Source organism: Canis aureus, chromosome 14 (assembly GCF_053574225.1).
Source record: "Canis aureus isolate CA01 chromosome 14, VMU_Caureus_v.1.0, whole genome shotgun sequence".
Taxonomy (NCBI): domain Eukaryota; kingdom Metazoa; phylum Chordata; class Mammalia; order Carnivora; family Canidae; genus Canis; species Canis aureus.
Window position 1 is genome coordinate 59,116,546 of NC_135624.1, and position 22,596 is coordinate 59,139,141.

Consider the following 22,596-nt stretch of genomic DNA (forward strand, 5'->3'; position numbering starts at 1 on the left):
GATCACGACCTGAGCCAAAGGCAGACACTCAACCACTGAGCCACCCAGGTGCCCATTAGCAATTTTAATACAAATTAAAGAAAATATCTTACCCAGATAAGTATATAACTTAAAAGCAGTATCTTTCACTGAAATAAGTGAAAACATATTTGGATGACCATCCATAAAAGATTGTCAGTTGTTTGTTTTATAACTGGAATGACCTTAGTTTAAGAAAAAAATGGGATATATAATATTATAAGAATATTTATAACTTAATTTGTTCATTTTAGTTCATGATGCATGGTTGCCATATCTACAAAGTAAATTTTAGGAGATAATGTAACCTAGGGGATATATTTTATCATGAGACTAAAGACAATTGTAAATCCATATTCCTGCTTTTGCAAATTATTTGCATGGATTATGAAAATAAATCTACACACATAATGACTGTAGATTGGACCATGTGTATTTACAATTAGTTTAGCAAACAAAAATTTCCTTTGCTCCCCTACTCTCTTTTAAATCCAGAAAGGTTTACCTCAAGTCTCATTCCCATTTGTTGTCTGTGCCCTTCAAATCTACCTTTCAAGCTGCTTCCTGTAGTTGCTACAGCTCAGATTTCCCAGAAAGAACTTACATTACCCTGCCAGGGCCTAATTCATAAAATATTTCTAACACCACAGATTAGTCCTGAGCCATTTTACAGCTTTGGAAAGTCTATACCATAAAGAATGTTCCCTTTCATTCCAAAGCCATTTGCATTTTATTTGTGCCTCAAAGGAGGAACAATCCAAACTGATTAGAATCCGCAGACACTGTGCATAATGAAAAATTAATTGCATCAATCTTTTCACTGTAGTGGTCTTAACAACTCATTTTCAACTGGTCATTTTTCCACCTGCTCACCAGGGCCCAGGCAGCTGAGGCAAGCATATCTCTGACATTCACAGAATACCAATGAAGCTAAGGTCACCAGTACATCATGCAAGTGGGAGCTGAGAATCCTGAAAGAGATGTAAGCTGTTTGGATGAGCTAGAACTATTATGTGACAGTGGAGGGCAAATACATGCTATGACAACCCATCTAGGCATGGTTTGAATTAACAAAATAGAAAGGAAACGAGAAAGTCTAAATCACCAACAGTAAAGGTTAGAATGGTGCTACCTCACTGGAGATTGAGTGCTATGTGCTGCTGACAGTGGTGATAAATCAATAATTGCATGCTAGCATCATTGTAGGCAATTTGATATGGCAGGTGGCAATAGTAGTCCAATGCATATACATCAAAATGAGGCATTTGCTTTTGAAAAAGGGTTGGAATTCACTATACTTTGTAAAATACCCATTTCAGTTATTTTTGATAATACTTTTCATGTTCTTATTGATGAAATGGTACATCAAATCCCTACTCAATTCATGTATAAAGTTTTCTATTTTAAACAAAGTCTTACACCCACAGATTTTTGGTAATTTTTTCAACAAGATTCTTATAGCTTTCTGGGTCTTCGTTTCAAAATAAACACTGTATTTACCGAATTTTCTTGGTTTTAACATCCCCCCAAAAAAACACATAGCAAGCCAATAAACAAATTCAAGGCAGTGTTCAAAATCAGATTAATTTCAGATGTTTACTATGGTTCTTGCTATCCAGAATGTAGTCCACAGACCTTCACTCATGAGTTAGATTTTAGAAAGGAAGACTTGGGAGCACAGCCGCAGATTTATTGAAATACAATTTGCATTTAACAAGATTACTCAATTCATGATCCAAGGATCCTGGGATGAAACCCCACATTGGAGGGGCTCTTCCTTCTCTAGCTCGCCCAGCTTGTGCTCTATCTCTCTGTCAAATCTATCTATCTATCTATCTATCTATCTATCTATCTATCTATCTATCTAGATTAATAAATAATATCCTTTTTAAAAAAGAAAGGTTATAAACAAAAATAAATAAAATTTCAATTTGCTTATTTTCTTCATTGTTCAGAATATGTTACAGTAATGACACTTCATTGGTCAAAATATATCATAAAAATAAGGGAAACAGAGCTTGTTTTGCCCTTTTCAGTAATCTTTAAGGTTGCATTGGATATCCATCTACTATGGAAAAAAAATCAGAGAAGGAAATTTAAATTACACAGAAAAATTTCTAGATCTTAACTTGGAAGCTTCATACTTAATAAGGGGAGGAAAGTATCTTCCCTATAACTTATATCACCCTGATGGTAGTGAGATGATGGGATGAAATCTCAATAAAAAGACTCTGGTTCACTGTGGCCCTGAATGGGGTATAGTCTTAGAAAGGGGAGAATTTTAATTTTGATGAAGGTAGATTTTAATTTTACAGTATGAAAAATTCAATGTAAAAGGTTAACCTAAAGATCTAAATTATTTTAAGAAATATTGTCCTTCCATGTGTAGTTTTCTTCTTGGCAGATGAAGATGTAGGTGTGTAGTTATTTCAAAAATACCTAGATCAAAAAAAAATAAAATAAAATAAAAAAAAAAAAAAACAAAAAACAAAAATACCTAGATCACAATCTAGAAAAAAATGTTTCTCCCTGAATATGTGTCCAACTGGTATAGAAGAGAGTTTACAGTATTTAAAGAATTATTACTCAACATAGTAACATTTATAATTATTCAATTTGTAACTTCCTCTTGAGTCCCTATGACTCACTTTTTTCATACTTTCAAGACTTTTTCAGATTTTTAGTCATCAATTTTATTCAAATGCAAATGCAATTAATATGTGAATAATTCATCATGTGTAAAAAGCATTAAGTCATACCAGTAAATGCAAATCTTCCAAAGTATTCTTTGCTTATATAGTCATCTTTATTACTTTATTTTCGAAATGTAATTGACAGTGATTACAAGAACTCCAGTATTCCTCAAGATATTTACAGTGATGAGTGATACAACATTTATCACGCCATGGAGAATGCACAATTATTTCCATAGCCAGAAACGTGAATTTTCCTCACTCGTTATTTATCAATAATTTTATGAGAAAATATATAAGTCTATTAGGATGCAATAAAGATTTTTAGATTCTCTGGCAAATTTATTTGAATGTTGAGGAAGTAAAATTTTCAAAAAAGTAAAATCTTGATGCTTTTACCAATAAGGGATTTCTTTAGTTCATTAATTAATGAGGAAAGCTTAAGAGTTTAAAATAGATTCAAAGGAAAATCTGTAGGGATGCCTGGGCAGCTCAGTGGTTGAGCGTCTGCCTCTGGCTCAGGGCCTGATCCCGGGATGCTGGGATCGAATCCCACATAGGGCTCTGCATGGAGCCTGCTTCTCCTCCCTCTGTCTGTGTCTCTGCCTTTCTCTCTTTCTCTGTGTCTCTGTAAATAAATAAATAAATAAATAAATAAATAAATAAATAAATAAATATCTGTACAACATATTACATGTATAAAGGCAATTAGTAATGCTGTTTGGAATAAATAAATAAATACAAGGAAAATCTGTAAAACATATTACATGTATAAAGGCAACTGATAATGCTGTTTGGAATTTTTTTATAGATAAAAAATTGTCTCATAACCTAAAGTGTAATAAAATGTGCCCCAAAATGCTCCAAATGCCCCAAACCCAGGTGTCCCAAAATGTATTTATATTTTTATAGACAAGGGTCTTTCATATTATTACCAACAATTTATAGTTACAAAATAGAATAGTAGAAGACAAACAAGTGTACACATGTAACAACTGAAGACCACTAAATTATATAGAATAAAATCAAAGAAAAAATTAAATAAATTCTTTAGATGGAACTATCACAAGAAATAAATGTAACATCTAAATGTGCTAATTCCTGGGGCACTGGGTGGCTCAGTAGTTGAACATCTGCCTTTGGCTAAGGTCATGATCCCGGGGTCCTGGGATCAAGTCCTCCATCGAGCTTCCTGTGGGAAATCTGCTTCTCCCTCTGTCTATGTCTCTGCTCTCTCTCTACGTCTCTCATGAATAAATAAATAAAATCTTTTTAAAAAAATGTGCTCATTCCTTGAGAATTTGCCTATTCAAAGTGAGTGTTCCTCTGGAGAAACTACATACCTTCTTTTTCTAGCCTGGAATTAGATGTATTAATAAGGCATCTTTACAACTTAATGAGAATTTATCTAGTTGTGATATGCCTTGTAAAAATGTTTTAGGAAAAAATCTTTTAAGTATCTACTTACAGAAGAAAAAAATACACTGGTATTCTATTTACTTTTTGAGGTTCCAAATATGGCTTTTTACTAAGTAATTATAGTCCTTTTCCATTATTTTTATAGACAAAACTGAAATAATAATATTAAAAAATGAAAATCCATCATTTCTTTTAGATAATGGCTCAAGTCCTCAATTTTCTTTCTTTCTTTCTTTTTTTTAATTATTGTTTTGTGGGGTAGAGGGTAGGATTGAAACCAAAAAGACTTTTTTTCTTTTTTTCCTTATTGGCAGAAGCCCAGTGTAAGGTTATGTATATGTACAGCCCTTCTAAGGGACCTGGTCTTTAAGTGAGTGGAGCAGGATCAAATGAGAATATGCAGTTTTTGTTTGTTTCCCACCCCACCTTTACATCAGGTCACATAATACAGGTGAAAACATTACTCGATATCTGCCATATCTTGAAATTGCCTACCTGTCCCCCCCACCCAGCTGCCTGAGCCAATGTCCCCTGAGTTATTATCCTTAAAATTCAGGCAAAAAAGGAGAGCCACTTGGAAAGTTGAAATGTTAGGGTAATCCTATTCTTTTTCAAAAGAGGCAAGAAAGATTGATTATATGTAAAGAGTCTTGTCTCAGAAAATTCAAGATGGTGTGACTGAAGTATTCTGATCTATCTGCATAAAAGAATAACCTGCAAAGGTAGAAAATGCAAATTTGTTTCCCTTTCTAAGCCTCAAATACTTAACTTGAATAAACAATGAAGGTAAGGGCTCTGGGAAATAGAAGAAGGCCTTTTTATGTACCTGCACTTGAGCAATGAGTATCTTCTACATGGTTATATTTATTCATTCATTCAGTCAGTCAGTCTTCATTTAAATAATTTGTAGCATGATACATGTGGCTGTTTATGGAGCATTGTCTCCAAAACAACCCAGAAGGGATGGGATTCAGAGCACAAGTGGAGAAATTTACCTTAGCCGGAGAGCAGCACTTCTTTAGTAAGGGAAGCCATGTGGGGGCTGATGGTGCATATACATTCGTAGTCTGCTAACAAAAAGGTTTGAAAATTTCCACTTGACAGCTTGTTTGTTTATTTATTTATTTATTTATTTATTTATTTATTTATTATCTGGGAAGTGAGATACATTGTCCTCGTTTAAAACAAAAGGGTAAGAATAGTTTAGGCATAAAAAGAGTGTGGCTATGGCAGTTGTTGCCTTCTCCAGCCTTGCTAATACTCTGTGGCTCTCCAAGTTCTACATCATTACAAGTCTCCTCACATCACCCTTCAAATGCACGTTTCTCTGAGACACCCCTTTGGGCTGTTCAGTAGACAAGAAAGTCTCAGTACACTTGAAAAATATTTGGACAGCCATTCTTGACAGGCATGTGAAGAGGTCTGATTTTATACTTCTTCAGGAGCCTTCCACATTTCCTCCTATATTTCTTGATCATTCCAGCCTAGTCTCTCTGCCTAGTACATGTGTAAATTAAAACAAGACAAAACACAACAAAAGAACAAAAACTACTGTACCAAATAATCTGGTGGGAGAGGCACAAAATTGACGAGTTTAATTAGGGCTCATTTTCTTCTCATTTTTCATTAAAAAAAAGGTAACTTGACAGGGAAAAAAAGCCTCTTAAATATTATAAATGTCATTCCCCATCAAATTTCGAAATGTCAATTATAGTCAAAATCTCAGGATTTAGGTATGTGAGGAAGTTGAAAGAAGTTTTACAAATTATTCAATTTTATCCTTCCTTTCTGCTCACTGTTGGTTCTGTTACACCGTTTCTGCCCACCCTCTTTTTAGAATCCCTGTTAAAATGTAAGACACATTTTGAAGGTCATTTAGATTAAGGGACTGTGGCCTTACTATTAAGTTATTTAAAGGACACATGTATGTCCAGATCTTCTTGTGTTGCGGTTGCTGTTGCTAGATACTCATAATTAGGTTCTTAAGAAATTGCATGAAGACCTTGATAATGTGTAGGCCCTATTCACTGTAGTCATGTAGTTTGCCAAAACTCGTGGTCACACAATAGACACTAATGGTTGCAAAGGAACCATAAAATCTATTGAGTAATAAATCTACCTTCTAAGTGTATTTAACATACTGCCTAACTATGGAAACCTTTGATAAAACACAAATGTGTCTGATTGCACAAATTATGGATTATGTGAAAACTACCACTTTAGAACTACTAGAATGGTTGTTTTTAATACTCTAAAAACAGAATAGTTTTGCCTTAATTCTTGGTGTTTTAAATATGGCTTGAGTAGTGTGCTTAATTCTATACCTCATAAGTTCAGAACACTGTAGAAAGTGAGTGTGCCCAGCTGATGGTGATTAGGGTGGTGAATGTTCTAAACCTGCATTAATAAAATATAGTTTTAAGAAACTGGGGCATTAAGCCTCTGAAAGAGGAAACCTGAAGTCCTGTCAAGTGAGAGGAAGTAGACACAGTACAGCTGCAAAAGGCAGAAATGCAATCATGGATGAAAATTAAGTGGAAACAGATTTTTGTTTAGCCTCAACATAATGAAGTCCTTTCCCCTGAAATTTCCAGAGATAAATTGAGTAGGTTAGTGCTGCTACTGTAAGTGGCCAAGCAGAGCTGATAATGAATCTTTTTTTTTTTTTTTTCTTCCCTAATTACTAGCTGTTCTCTAGGCTCAACATAGTCATTCTCTTCTCTAAACAGTCTTGTGTGATCTCCCATTCTGGTTGCATTCTTCTCCCAAGTGCTAAATCATAAAACCATTTTATGCTCTTTTTAAAAGTTTTTATATAGTCTGTGTACTTACATGCTTCTCCTACTAGTCTATAGTTCTCTAATACTAGCATCTGTCATAGTAGCAGATATGAAGGAGCAGCCACGGAAAGGAATCCCACATTGTGATCTCTAAGAGCACATCAAATAACTTTTGAGAACCTACAATGAGCCAACCATGGGGCACATGATATTAGCCTCTTTTTTTCTTTCTGGGATCTCATAAAGTATATCTTGAGCAATATTGTAATCACATATGTTGATTTTGCCAGTTGAGTGCAAATGGCATTTTCTCTAATGGATGACTCTGATGAGGATATTGCTCCATATACCAAGAGAAGAAAGTTATAGTCCCTGCACACCAATTGCTAAATTTCAGCAAAGTGATTGCTTTAGAATGTACTGAATAAATACTGACCCCTTTCAAATGTCTGCACCTTTTTTTTTTTTTTTTTTTAATGTCTGCAACCTTTTGAATAGCTTTTTGAAATATACTAAACTTTTTGGGTAATGCTGGCCTTCTCCCATGGATAATACAAAATTTTTCTTCCCCAACCATCACAAGCGTGATTTTTTCTTGATGTAGTTGCCAACATGGATGTTCAATAGATTCTAAAATAAACTCTCAAAATGACTCCTCCCTTGGTATTTCCATTTTCGTAAAGGCCACCACTCCTATAAATCTTTCTTGATTTGAGACTTGCTTCTGTTTCTTATACTTGATCTTCTAGCAAACTTGGTCACCACTGTCTCCACATGTCATGAGTCCATGCTCATTTGTAATTTGCCATTATAGATCAAACCACTATCATTTCTCATTTGTTTAACACCCATGGCTCAGACTGCACTTGAATTCTTACATATTTTTATCTTATTTTTTAGCTACAAAATTGATCTCTTTGGTGATTTTCCATTGATTTTTTTTATAGAAATATACATTTGTTTACTTAACCAAAAAAATCTACATAATATGATCCATTTCTACTATATTTTAAATTGTTTTAAATAAATGAAACACATGTTTCAAGATCTTGCATTGCACTAGCCACTTGAGCCTAATTTTATCATTATAATTTAGTATTCAGTTTTAAAAATACGGCTTCCCGGGGCACCTGGGTGGCTCAGTGGTTGAGCATCTGCTTTTGGCTCAGGTCGTGATCCTGGGGTCCTGGGATCAAGTTCCATATCAGGCTCCCTGATGGGAGCCTGCTTCTCCATGTACGTATGTCTTTGCCTCTGTGTCTCTCATGAATAAATAAATTAAAAAAAAATCTTAAAAAAAAAAAAATAGGGCAGCCCCGGTGGCTCAGTGGTTTAGTGCCACCTTCAGTCCAGGACCTAATCCTGGAGACCTGGGATAGAGTCCCATGTTGGGCTCCCTGTATGGAGCCTGCTTTTCCCTCTGCCTGTGTCTCTGCCTCTCTCTCTCTCTCTCTCCTCTCTCTGTCTCTCATGAATAAATAAATAAAATCTTTAAAAAATAAAAATAAATAAAAATAGGGCTCCCAGAATTGTATAACCTTTGAGGCCTATCAAACCTTCTTTTCTCAGGCTTCTTTCCATCATTTAAGCATTTAATCTTTAACGATTTAATTAGTTCTATGTTTACCTTTTTAGAAGAAGTTATTCTCCATTTCATAAATCTCACAACTTTTCCTCTCACATCTTTAAACAACTAAACGAGTCTACAATTGTTAGATTTAATTGTCAACATATATGCTTTCTGATTTCGCTCATTAAATCACAAGTTCTGGAATGGCAGGGACAATGTTTGCCGTCTCTATTATTCTTGCTCTATCCCCTTAAGTACAGCACTCTGTAAATTTTGCAAACTTTGCCAATGAATTAATGAAGAAAAAGAAAATAACTATATATGGGATTTTGTACATAAGATTACTCATTTATAACAAATGCCCCTCACTCTCTTACAATTCTGGATCTGGAATACATTTGCCCAACTTTTAATAACCAAACCATTCAATATTCTAAAAATGTGGTTGCTTAGAGTTTAGTTTCATGGTCCATATATTGTATTAAGTAGTATGAGACCACATAACATGGGCGGAGAGAGTACTGAACCCAACACCAACACTGCATTGGAAAAGGCATATACTTCATCCACAAAGTAGCTGTGTAAGAATCATGATCTTATCTCTGTGACTGAAATAGACTCACCTGTGGTCTTCATTCTACCCTGTTAGAACCTCAATAAGCTGTAGGGTTTTTTTTTTTTTCTTTTTTTCTTTTTTTTCCCCCCTGAAGCTCAAGTTAATCCCAAGGCATTTCTGTAGTGCTCTTGTGTTCAGGAGCTATCTGGTCACCTGTCTATGCTGGTATCCTCTGAGCAGAATATTACCCTATCTGGTTCTGATCACTTCCCTGTTTTGTGGTGTCAATATGTGAAGTCATAGCTGTATTTCTCTTTCTCCTTTATACCAGCCCTCTTCAGGTTTGGCTCAATTTGAGTATTACCAAACCTCACTTAAAACACATGATATATGTGAAATCTCACATTCGTCTCTCTCCTTCAAACTGTACAAGTTAACCTCCAAGACTTTCCTAATGCATGAGTCATTACTTTCTATAACAAGTATTAAGAGAATCACCAGGACTCTGAAAAAATACAGTTTCAGTTCTGAGGTTTACAAATCTACATTTCATTATTTTCTTCTGGAATAATTACTTTTATTCCAGAAGATTTTAAATCTCGATCTGTTGTCTATTCTAATTGGCATGCTAGAACTAATGCTGCACTAGAGAAAGCCAGTAAGTGGAAATGGCTCAATGTTTCACATACATTAACATGGTGGAAAGAAGCCAGATTAGCATAAGGAAACATTACATTGGTTTCTCAAGTTATTCATTCATCCACAATTTGGATTTGTTTCCAAACTTCCCTGACTATCCAAGTTCTTGATCTTTTACTTTTCAACCGCATGCATAAACAATTTCTTAAGTTTCCCTGTATTGAGGAAATTTAATATTTCTGACTTGAAGACTTCATTTTGAGAAAATTTTATTGTATACCTATTTATTACCTACACACTAAATTTATGAGAAAATAACTTTTTCCCTTTTATCATTTTAAAGAAAGAAACTGGGAATTCACATCAAGAGTTCTAGAAGTGAGTCAAAGGAACAAAGTAGAAGAAGAGGTATGCCAACTTTCAAAAATGGAACCATGCAGCTGTGCACCATATGTCTATCTGAAATATGCCAATTATATGTCATAAGAGAAGAATGGAGACAATATCTGGCTAAACCAGTGAAAAGCTGTCTTAACCAGTGAAACTCACCTTGTATGAATGGAAAAACCCATTCAAGAGCTGGACCAACATTGATTGGAATCAAATAATTAATTTGTCATGATCTTATGTTTGCCTAATTCAACTGATTTTTTTCAGCCAACACCCAAAGGTTTGGAAACATACAAATATTAGTTCTTAAAGTACAAGCCTGTAGGGAATCATGGATATAAATTTTGCACCTTATAAATTATAATTTTAGAATTCATTACCAATTTATCCCAAAATGGATTGACATATGAAGTTTGTACCAAAGACAACATAGTCAAAGTAATAAATAATGTTGATTATTTGTTTCTTCTGTAAATTATATACATTTTTAATTTGGAAAAAATATAACAAATATTTTATTAATATTGGTTTATTGGCTAATGTATCAGCTTTCTAAAGATAAAACACTAAAAACATGCATGCTAACTTAAATTCTTAGCTACTCATTCACATTTAAAATAAGATCTTCAGAAAGAAATAAAAAGAGGTGCTTGGCTGACTCAGTTGGTAGAGCATGTGACTGACTCTTAACCTCAGAGTTATAGCTTCGGCTCCACATTGGATATAGATTACTTATGGAAATTAAAAAAACCAATTCTCTTTAAAAAAAGAAATAAAAAAAGATGACAGAGAAACTAATGGGAAATTCTAATTTCTCTTGTTATGTCTTTTATGTTTGACAATTATTTTGACCAATTTATTCACATAGACTATTTCTAGTTCTATCATCACAGACTACTTACACACTACAACTAAATTTAGAAGACTTTATCAATGGGCACTTAATATAGGATTTATATTTTAGCTGTATAGATAAAAAGGAAATAAGAAAAAAGGCATCAATTTATTGTTACAAATAATGAGAGTTCCATAAGTAATATAAATGAGATACAATATTGAAATAGGAACTCTTTTGCAACAACAAAGAAATGTGTTAAATTTTTATAAAACTGCACATAGTTGCAACAAATTTTTAAGGCACATAATAATAATCCTAGTACTACATCTGTGAGATTATGGTAAGAAAATAAATCGTTTTTACTCAAAATGTTAAAATAATTGAAATAGATACAAATTTCCAGTTATTAACTACATAAGTCCTGAAGATATAATGTACAGTGTGATGACTATAGTAACTAATAATGAAAGTTACTAAGAAAGTAGATTTTTTTTTAAATAAATTTATTAAGAAAGTAGATCTTGAAAGTTCTCATCACAAGAATAAAACTTTATAACTATGTTTGGTGATGGATGTTGACGAGAATTATTGTGGTGATCATTTAATAATTTATACATATGTTGAATCATTATGTTTTATACCTGAAACTAATATAATGTTATATTTCAATTATATCTCAATACAAATATTTTTAAAAAGGAAAAAAGGAAAAAAAATAAGAGAAACATCCATGATCATGGATGGAAATGTTCAATATTGGAGAGTTTTTATTTTCCATAAGCTAATATATCAATTCTATTGCATTTTGACTAAAATCCCAAAATGAGTTTTTTATGGAAAATTACGCTTGGCTTTAAAAGTCACAAGGTAAAATAAATGCACATTGAAAAAGAAATAAGAGGAAGTATTTTCCCTACCAGTTGGAATGTGTATTTGTTATTTATGTTAATTAAAATAGTATTGCATTAGTGGAAGTGGACTAGTGGATGAATGGAATGGAATAAGGAATCCAGAAATAGACCTATGCATACAAGTTGCTCATGTCCTGTTAGTGATATCATGTGCTGTTCCCTAACGAATTGAATAGTGGTGACCTTAGTAACCTACAGGAAATTGAGGAAATGGTGTGTGACTTCTGTGGCTGTCATAAAAGACATTGAGGGTTATGACTTGTTCTCTCTTGAATTACTTATTCTGGAAAAAGCCAGACCGATGGTTTATGGACACAAAGGCAGCCCTATAGAAAGGTTCATATGGTGAGAAATGTTTGTGCTAACAGCCTGCAATAGCTTGAATGCAAAGTGAATGAGCCATCTTGGAAGCAAACCCTCCTATTCAAGTCAAGGCTCAGATGACTATAGCCCCATTTGGCATTTTGCCTATGAAGCGGAGACTCTAAACCAGAACAATTCAACTATGCCAATCCCAAATTTATGGCCCACATAACTGAGCTTATAAACATTTATGGTTGTTTTAAGCTACCAAGTTCTGAGACAATTTGCTATCTATACAGCAATCAATAGCTAATACAGTTTTCTATATATAGAAATAGGGTGCTGTCATAACACTAATGTGTAACAAATTCATACTTAGTCTCATGTCATATAATTTCTTGTGAAATATCCTATCCTCTTGATATCTGTAATAGCCTATTGGTTACATGGATCAGGTCTATTTAGTATATAGGGAGAATATACAACTGCATGGCTACTAGGGGTAAGGGTCACTGGGGACCACTTTGGAGATTGGGTAACAAAAGTACAAAAGTAATAATACAACAAATGTATTATTTGAAATTAGATACATGATATAGGATTGATTGTAACTTTGAATTGCAGGCACACCAGCTTATTTAAATCATTCTTGAAAAAAAAATCATGCTTGGCCAGGGACACTTCAGTGGCTCAGTTGATTAAACATCAAACTCCTGATTTTGGTTCAGGTCATGATCTCAGGGTCATGAAAACAATCTCCATGCCTGGCTCTGCACTGAACAGGAGCCTGCTTAAATTCTCTCTCTCCCTCTCCCTCTGCCTCTCTCCTCCTCCTCCCCCACCCATTTGCTAGCACAACCTTCCCACTTAAAAAAAAAAATTCTTGGCCCCTTGTGTGTGTGTACATGCACTTATGTGTGTACATATTTGTGTAATTTAATTACATATTTAAATTAATGCTAAGGTCACATACCATTCATTTTTTCTTCCAAAGAGCATTCACTTATGTGTAGTTTAATTGCACACACACACACACACACACACACACACGATATTCTGTTTATTATTTTCCTCACTAAAATGCTCAAAGGAATGGATTTAAAATACATTCATTTAGGGCAGCCCTGATGGCTCAAAGGTCTAACACCACCTTCTGCCAGGGGCATGATCCTGGAAACCCAGGATCTAGTCCCACATCGGGCTCCCTTCATGGAGCCTACTTCTCCCTCTGCCTGTGTCTCTGCCTCTCTCTCTTTGTGTGTCTCTCATGAATAAATAAATACAATCTTAAAAAAAAAAGATACATTCATTTATGTTGTCAATAATTATTATCAGACTTATACTTTTTGTTTTTGCCAATCATGTTTATGGAACAGCATCTCATTATTATTTTAATTTTTGTATACATGTTACCAATAAAGCTAAGTATCTATGATTATTTGCTATTTTGGTTTATGATTTATTAATTTTTTATTTGCTCATTTTTCTATTGTGTGATTTTTACATGTATTAAATACTTCTTATACATTCTCAACAGCAATTTGTTGATTTTGTTATTATAAATATTATCAACAATTATATCAACTTTTAACTTTTACCTCTAACATATTTGATACTCTGCTTTGTAAATAAAACCTTACATGAAAAAACTGGAAATATGTGGTAAATCGATATCATTGATGGTCCCAGTTAATAATCTCCCTTTGTCCATGCTTTCTTTCCTTGAAAATATGTGATGCCCTCCCCCTCTGATTTTGATTATGGCTGCCTATGACTATCTGCAGTGAGTAGGATGTTAATGTGATGAACAAAAAAAGGTTCAAAAGAGTGCTTGAGTTTTTCTACTTCCTTTCATGATTGTTTGTCTTGGTTAGCTGTCTCTTGAGACCCTACCATTACTATGAGAAAAAGCTCAGTCAAGCATGCTATAGGATGCCTGAAGTTGTGAGCAGAAATGAACTGTCTTGGCTGTGGCCTTCTAGATAAGCTAACCTCCAGCCCCACAATTTCCCATAAGTCAGTTGATCATAGCATAGATCCAGGAACTAATCAGCTGTCCTATTTCTAATCCCTAATAAGTAAGAAAAGCTGTATGTGGATGGAGAAATGTGAATACAAACTGGAACTTGCAGACAATGAAGTCACTCAGTTTTAGAGTGTTTGTTGCACAGCAATAACTAATAGACACAGTGTAGAAAGTATATGAGTCAGTGTTCAATGAGGGACCAAAAAAACCCACTCTGATCTATGGGATTAGGGAATTATTAGAGAAATTTGACCTTACACAACTGCCAGAGGAGCTAGAGATTGAAGTTTCTGGAAATGAAGTTGAATGATAGGACTGGACACTGACCAGAGAGTCTTAAAAATCTAGCACATCTCACCACTGAAATGACTCCATTAAGGAAAATATCTTGGAGAGCTCTCTTTAAGGAACCACCTTGGGGGTCCACTGTTGGCATCTGGTGAAGGACGTGAAACCAATTATGATCAACAGGTTCAACAGTTAGGAAGAAAAGTTGTATGGGGGTAAAGGAGTATGAAGACAAGCTGGAATTTGCTGGCAACTTTTATGTCTGTACATTACCACACTTAACCATGACAATGTCAGACAGTAACAGACACTTCCTAAAATTTACCCCAAATTTTCTTTTAGTCTAGTCTAAAGTATTAATTTGACAAAATTCCAAAAAGTGCCGTCCATTCTAATAAACTTGATTTTCATAAACACATCTTTAAATACATTTAATGCTCAAATAAAAACAATAGCAAAATCATGCTTCAACCCAACATAGAGTAACCAGCTATCATTCAACTGAAGACACATGAACTCTCTCCTCAGAAATGATTCAAAAGTTCCACATGACACTCTATCCATCTTTGAGTGATGGTTCATTTTTCTTATGGTTGAATGGCATTCCTTTTTTGATATCCTGTAACTTAGGTAGTGAGCTATTTTATGACAGGAGTGCAACAAGAGATGGGGTGGGCCATAGGGGGAGAGAAAAGAAAACATAATTGGTTAACATCAAAGTCAGGAAGAAATACTGACATATCCCAAAATTCTCATTTCTCTAGCTGTTCACTTGGTCATCTGTGAAGTGATATTTATAATTTCTCCCAACATCTATTGCATATTCTTTTGTCTCTCAGCAATTACCTCTGTTGGTCATTGTTCCTTGCCTAGTGTGGTAAGTCATACTATCATCCCTGAAGGGTTTGTAGATTTGACTGTTTTGAGATATTAACTGATAAGTCAACTTTTAACACAAATTGCAAATACTGAGGAGCACTCCAGACCACTGTAAGATGGATCTACATTAAAACTTCATTAAATCTTCTGACCTCTATAGGCACTCAGTCTGACTGGTAGACCATAATGGTGTTGGAGTCACCAAATATTAGAGCCACATCAGGGCCAATTTCCAGTAACCTAAGTCTGTTTATTTTCACTTTTTCAATGCAGAGTTATCCTGGTAAGTGACCACAAGTCATTTCAGGGAAAACTAAAAGGAAGATTTAAAATTTGCAATATATCAAGATCCTTCTTCAGAAGGATCTGTCCTCTTCTTAGTTAAGAGACAATGGGTCTGTGAACTGGCTCAACTCTTTTGAGTTTAGTAGTGACTCTATTTTCATCCAAATCAGACTTCTGTTCAACTGTACTGAGCATTTCTACTGTTACAAATCAGTGCAATATTAGTAGGTTGCCCACTTATTGCAGTCCAGGGACATCATGATCAATTAGCCAATGCAAATGATCTCTGTGAATTCATTATGGTAATCACACACACCATGTCTCTAATGAGTAAATGCTGCCACATGATCCTTGCCCATTTCAGTGATAGCATTTCTCACTGTTATTCCTGATCTGTAGAGACTAGCCATTATAGGGCTATTAAAGGATCTTTCCTCTACTTCCAATATGTTCCTCAAAGCCTTTGTTTAAAAGTATTCTATTCAACTTCCTATAGGATATAATCATGAAGAAGGTAAGCAACTCTTACATAAAAAATCCATTCCAGCTTTGAATCTCTGTTTACCTTTGTGTATCTTCCTCTGTTGTATACCAGGGATTTTCGGCATGCCAACAGAATTTAATGTGGGTCACCCACGTATCTTGGTCTCAATTAACAATTAACCTATTAAAGCCTTTTCTAGCCTTTTTAAGTTAACACATTGAATCCAGAATCTCTGCCAAGAATACCCATGTAAGGGAATGAAAGATTCATTGGCTAGGTACGTGGTAAGCTAACAAGTGGATCCAAACCAAGAATCAGGTGCTAGAGCTGGGGCCACAGTTGATCTACACAGTCAGCAATCAAGGAGAGTCAAATGTGAAGCAGAAGTGAGAGCAACATGAAAATTGCCAGCACCCAATGAGTTTCTCTGTCTCCATATCTAGCCATACTGATATGCAGAGAGTATTAGCCATTGCTTCACTTATGACTCCCGACTTCTAAGCATATTCCTCCTTCAGCCAACTCTAAAGGGGAGTTATATAGGAGAAATGCACTCTGGAGAACAAGTTTCAGCCTGATCAAGTTGACATAGTATAAACTACCACAGAAAACAACTTCCTTAATCTTAAAAAATCCATGTAAAGAAAATGTAAGCCAAATAGCATGTATAACACAGATACATTACATTACCTGATGCCCTTAGATGTTGAAAAGGCAAGGTTGATCATAATCACTATCACACAACATAAAAATCGTAATCAATTGCAAACAAATGAAAAAGCAAAAAAGATACATAGAAAATGAATGAGATAAGAAAACCTTGAGGTGCCTGGGTGGCTCAGGTTAAGGTACCAGAGCTCTGGGATCAAGCCGCATGTCAGGCTCCCTGCTCAGCGGGGAGCCTGATTGATTCTCCCTCTCCCTCTGCCACAACCCCTGCCTATGCTCACTTGCTCTTTCTCTCTGTCTCTCTATCAAATAAATAAATAAAATCTTTACAAATAAGAAAAGAAAACTTATAAGATGATCATTTACATATAAAGCCTTAAAAATCAACAAGTTTAATGCTTTTTATAGATACTAGTTTAAGATACATAACTTTTTATCACTACACTAGCCAATTAAAAATATAATAGAAATTCTGTATTATCTGCACTGTAAACAAAAACAAAAACCTGTAAGGAATCTAAACAGGACCCTAACCAAAATCCATGTAATATTGGCTACTGTCACAAATTACCACAAACTTCCTGGCTTAAAAGAATGCACATTTATTCTCTTATAGTTCAGGGGGTCAGAAGTCCAACATCAGTTTCACTGAGCAGAAATTAAGGTGTCAGCAGAACTTTCATTCCCTGTGCTCTAAGGAAGAATAGGTTCCTTAACTCTTGCAGTTTTTAGTGGCCGCTGGTATTTTTTAATTTGTGGCACATCATTCCTTTATTTGCTTCCATGGTCACATTGACTTTTCTTCTGTGACAAATCTTCTATTTTTCTCTCCTAAGAGCATTTGTGATTATGTTTAGGTCCCAGCCAGATAATCCAGGATAATTTCCTCATCTATGTAAAGTAATAGTCACAGGTTCCAGGGATTAGAACATGGACACCTTGGAGGTCATTACTCAGCCTACTACCACATAGTTTTTTAAAAAAAATATATAAAAAGCATATTAGAAGTTCCAAATAAACGGGGATACCATGTCAGTGGATGAAATGACTAGAATCTTATAGAGATGTCAATTTTTCTTGCATTAATGTATGCCACTTTTGCAATTTAAATAAAAACCCAAGGATTTTATTTTTGCAATTGTGCAAACTGATTCTAAAATGCATATAGAAAATAAAGATTCACAAATATCTAGGAAAATTTATAAAATGTTATTCACAGTTTAGGGAATGCTCCTGCACATGTATTAAGATAATATTGAAAATTTCTGATAATTAAAATAGTGTGCTTACCAGTGAAAGTGGGATAAATTAAATCAATGGCATAGAATAAATAATATAGGAAGAAATTTATACATACGCCATAATTGTTATATCATAGAAATATTAAGCAATCAAAAGTTATGGATTATTAAATAATCTCATGAAAACCAGCGCCATATATGAATAAAGTAAAATAAAACTCTTATTTTTAAAGTACGGACTCCAGAAGTCTTAAAGACCTATCCACAACGAACTATGAGCTGGGAAAGAAAATAAAGAGGAATGACTTTTGACATTGGCATGGGAAAGGATTTCTTAAAGAAGACAGACACAGAGCAAAATCACAAAGGAGGAACTAAATGAATTTAATTATATCACAACACTAGGTTATCTCTTTAGGAAACTATATATCTGTTTATAAAATATATGTATTTGTATAAAATACATGTAAAATATTTGGGAAGTTAAGGAGCAAAACTTTAACAGCACTTGTTTTCACATTTTGGCCTTGGTGTATGCATTGTGTGTGTGTGTGTGTGTGTGTGTGTGTGTGTGTGTGTGTGTATTGGGGAGGGGATTTGTCAATGCCTTCTGGAATAATATTTGAATATCTTTTATGGAACATTTACTTATGTATTACTTGTTTGATTAAAAATGCATAAATTAATTAACAAAAAAAAAAGTCTGAAAGACCCGTCCACCATTTGTGGATCTCAGAATTATGGACTGATTTTACTCTCTTCTTCACACTTCACACTTATTTTTCATCTTCCTACAATTAACATATATTATTTTCTAATAAGAAATAAAAATTAATTTGCTTTTAATAGGAAAGGATACCTAGTTTTTCTTCTTCATTGTCTCATTTATTTACTTTGCAAGAAAATAATTACAAAGGTAGTTTTATGTGGTTTGGGAAATTAATACAGTTCTCTGTTGAATCATGGCTGACAGGTTTAAAATGATCTCTGAGTCATTGTAAAACATCAAGCAAACTTTACATATTACTAGAACAACAAAAAATAGTATTAATGTGTTTATTTTAAGGTTTTTTCCAGGGGTCAGGCTATGAAGAACACAACATAATATTCTTGAAGGAAACACTTTTCAGGAAACCAATGACACCTGATTTTATGTTGCTTTCAGCCAATGAAACAAATCTTATATAATCACAAACAAGACTTCAGTAAATAACCACCACATTGTATGTCCATGTTCGTGGCAATAACAGAGTTGCCCAGTCAAATAGGAAACTTCTCAGTAGGAAATAAAACAAAACTATTTTGGTATTATTAATAATAATAATAGCCTATTGTTTTGAATGACGTCTGTTTGTTTCTCTGCTCCGTGTCAGAACTATATGAAACTGATGAACTTCTATTAGGCTAAATGAGATAATCATGTCTCAGGCCTATTCCAGATGGCATTTTTCACAGTAATTCAAAGTCCCCAAATAAAATTTTAATTTGCTTCTTAAGAGGCAGATCTCCCAGACTGAATGAACAGAAATAAATAAATAAATAAATAATAAATAAATAAATAAATAAATAAATAAATAAATAGATGTTTGCACCGTAGGGAAGCATTAGGAACAAACTCCAGTGGTACTATTTCAGCGTTTATTTGTTGACACTGTGCCAGAATATACTATATAATGAGAAGAAGCGAAGGTTTTTGTTTGTTTGTTTTTATTTTTGTTTTTAACATCTCACCATATTGTTATCCTTTACTTATAAGAAAAAACAGGTAGTTCAGACATACCAAATATAAACATAGCCAAGAGTTCATTATAAGTACGCTTCTAAATGAAGTGAGCTAAATTTTTTTGCAATGTTTCGTTCTGTCTCTAATTTTACTGAGGTAAAGTACTTAATCGTGTTTGTCTTATGCAGCAGCTGGGCTACCTCAGTTTTTAATGAGTAATCATACTTTTCAGAGACCGTGTTCTATGGTATATTCTATGTAATATAAATAGTGTGTAACAAAACGAGTTTAATTTAACACTGACCTGCCTGAGATTTTTTTTTTTCTTAAATAGTACTTGCAATGACAGATCTTACCCCCTCCTTTCAGCATGTTAGCACAACTGTCAAGGTGAGATGCATAAACCTGCATCTCATTTCCTTTTTGTTTCCTAAAGAATCCTTTATCTCTCTTTGTCCTTCCTATGATTCCTTAGTCATGTTTCCAGACTGTAGTCAATTGTTCTTGGTGTTAATATGACCGTGCCTATCAAGGAACTATGGCAGAAACTGTGGTGTCCCCGTGTGTGGTGGGCTGGGAGGGTTAAAGAACATTGACAATTCCTCTGGCTCAGCTATTCCTATGCCATTAGAGCACACGGTGTTTCAAATACAGGCATTGGACTCATTCCTTCAGGGTAAATAAAGTAAGAGGCATTGAGTATTCATATTGAGTTTTAAATGCCTGTATATAATTTACTAAAACTGTTTTCATAACGGTTTTATTCTTTAAGAGGTAACATGAGTCATTCACATAGAATTAAGTAATGTTAAAGCTACAGTGAGTCAATGTTCATCTGGTACAATCTGTTCATTTTGTAGATGAAAAATAGGTTCAGAGATAAAGCTCTGCTCAAGGTCGTAAAACTGGAGTGTGGCTGGACTCCTCCACCTCCAAGTAAAGCACCATTTTAGGCTAACCATAATACTTCCCTTTTTTAATATTGATTGTAAATTCCAGAAATGCAGGATCTGAACTTTTGCAACTGTTTTCCCTTTCTCAAGGTTTTGAGACTCACTAGAAAACAAACATGATGACTATTTGACATTTCCACCATTGAAGTAGGTGATGTTTCTCATGACAATATACATTTGCTTCTTTTCAAACCATGGAGACCAAGAGCTATGATTGTGTGGAGCCCAATAAATGAAAGCCTGCTGACAAAATGATTTAATACAGACCGTGTAAAGTGTCAATTATTAAATGTTTCATACCCAGTGATAAGGGACAAGGAGAGATAAATTACCACTTCGGTGACACATTAGAAAATATGCTCAGCAGAGATGAGGCACCTGAATTGTCAAGTTAGAAATGACCCCATTAGAAGAGTAAGAATCATGGGAAAAGAAGGAAACAGAAAAAGCCATGTTTTACCTTGAATGACAGTGTGAGAGGTTATCCTGGATTTTCCTGACAGATTTAGTAAATACAGGGCTCATTCTTTAGCAGAATTTGGGCCCTATAGGGTTATTTCTCTAAAAGACTATGTTTTTTATTGCCAGAATAGTTTATTTTGATTCTTAATAGCATTCAGACTAGACTGTATATTTTTTCAAATTAGAAATGAAGATAGATGGCATATAAACAAATGAAAATCTCAGTAGTTCACATAATCCAATAATCAATATGATTCAGCTGCATAACTAATCTTATATGTATTCAGTGCTTTTAATAATTCTTATAACCCTTTTATTTATGCTTGCATTTTATAGAGTGTCCTAGAAAGCAAACTATGCCAACTGACTCTTCCCACCTGTTTCATGTTAATATGCACACAATATCAGAGGGTATAAGGTATGGCAAATCTCTGGAGTTAATTTGGTATCTTCATAAAGAAAATTTCCATATTCTTATGCTTGAGGATAGTGCTTTTTAAAATACAAGGTACACACATATTACTGGGAATCTTGTTAAATTTTCAGTAGGTTTCGGCTGAGGCTGAGCTTCTGGATTTCTAAGGTTCCCCAAAGATGCTGAAGTTGTTGTTTTACAGACTACACAGTGAGTAGCAAGTAGGAGCAAGGGTTCCAGACCAGCAAAACCAACCACACTTAGGAGGTCCTTGAAAGGAAATTTCATGGGCTATGCCAACGCTTGCTGTGCATTAATCTCTAGGAGTGGACCCAGGAGCCCCAGGGACTGAGTGGTTACTCAGTCTCATGCTACTCATTCTTCCAAAATCTTTTTCTTTTCCTCTTTTTAAAAATTCTTTTGAATACAAACAGGCCTGAGACTAGAATTGTATATTATGCATATAATCATGCAAAATAGGTTTATATATATATATATAACTTAACTGATACTTTGCTTAAAGTTCTTGAGAAGTTTTAGGTTAGTCACAGTTATTCTCTTTTTTAACCAGTAGCTGTAGACTCAATTTAAAATGAAATTTAAAGGTAGAAAAATGAAAAAAAAAAAGGCAGAAAAATGTAGACCAAGAATTTGATAAATTCAGGTTTTAGCATAGATTCAACTTTCCTCTTTTTCCAACATAAATTCCTCTTATGCATAACAAAGCCAATCATTTGTATAAAATTCTACTGTTTATCAATTTTTTATTTATAATTTATTAAGTATCAATCATGGCTTAATAAACTTCCAAATTTCTATCAATTTTGTACCAAATTCAATATCTTTTTTTTTTTTTTTGTATTACATTACGTTAGAGGGTAATGTTTATCTATGTAACTAAGTGAAAGCTTTACATCATTTAAGAAGTAGTTATTTTCTGGAGTGGCTTACTGAAACTACATACACAAGGCATGATGAAATCATTTTTGATGTATCTACAAATATATGCCATGTTAGATATGTTAGATATTAAGCATTATGTAATTATCCAGGA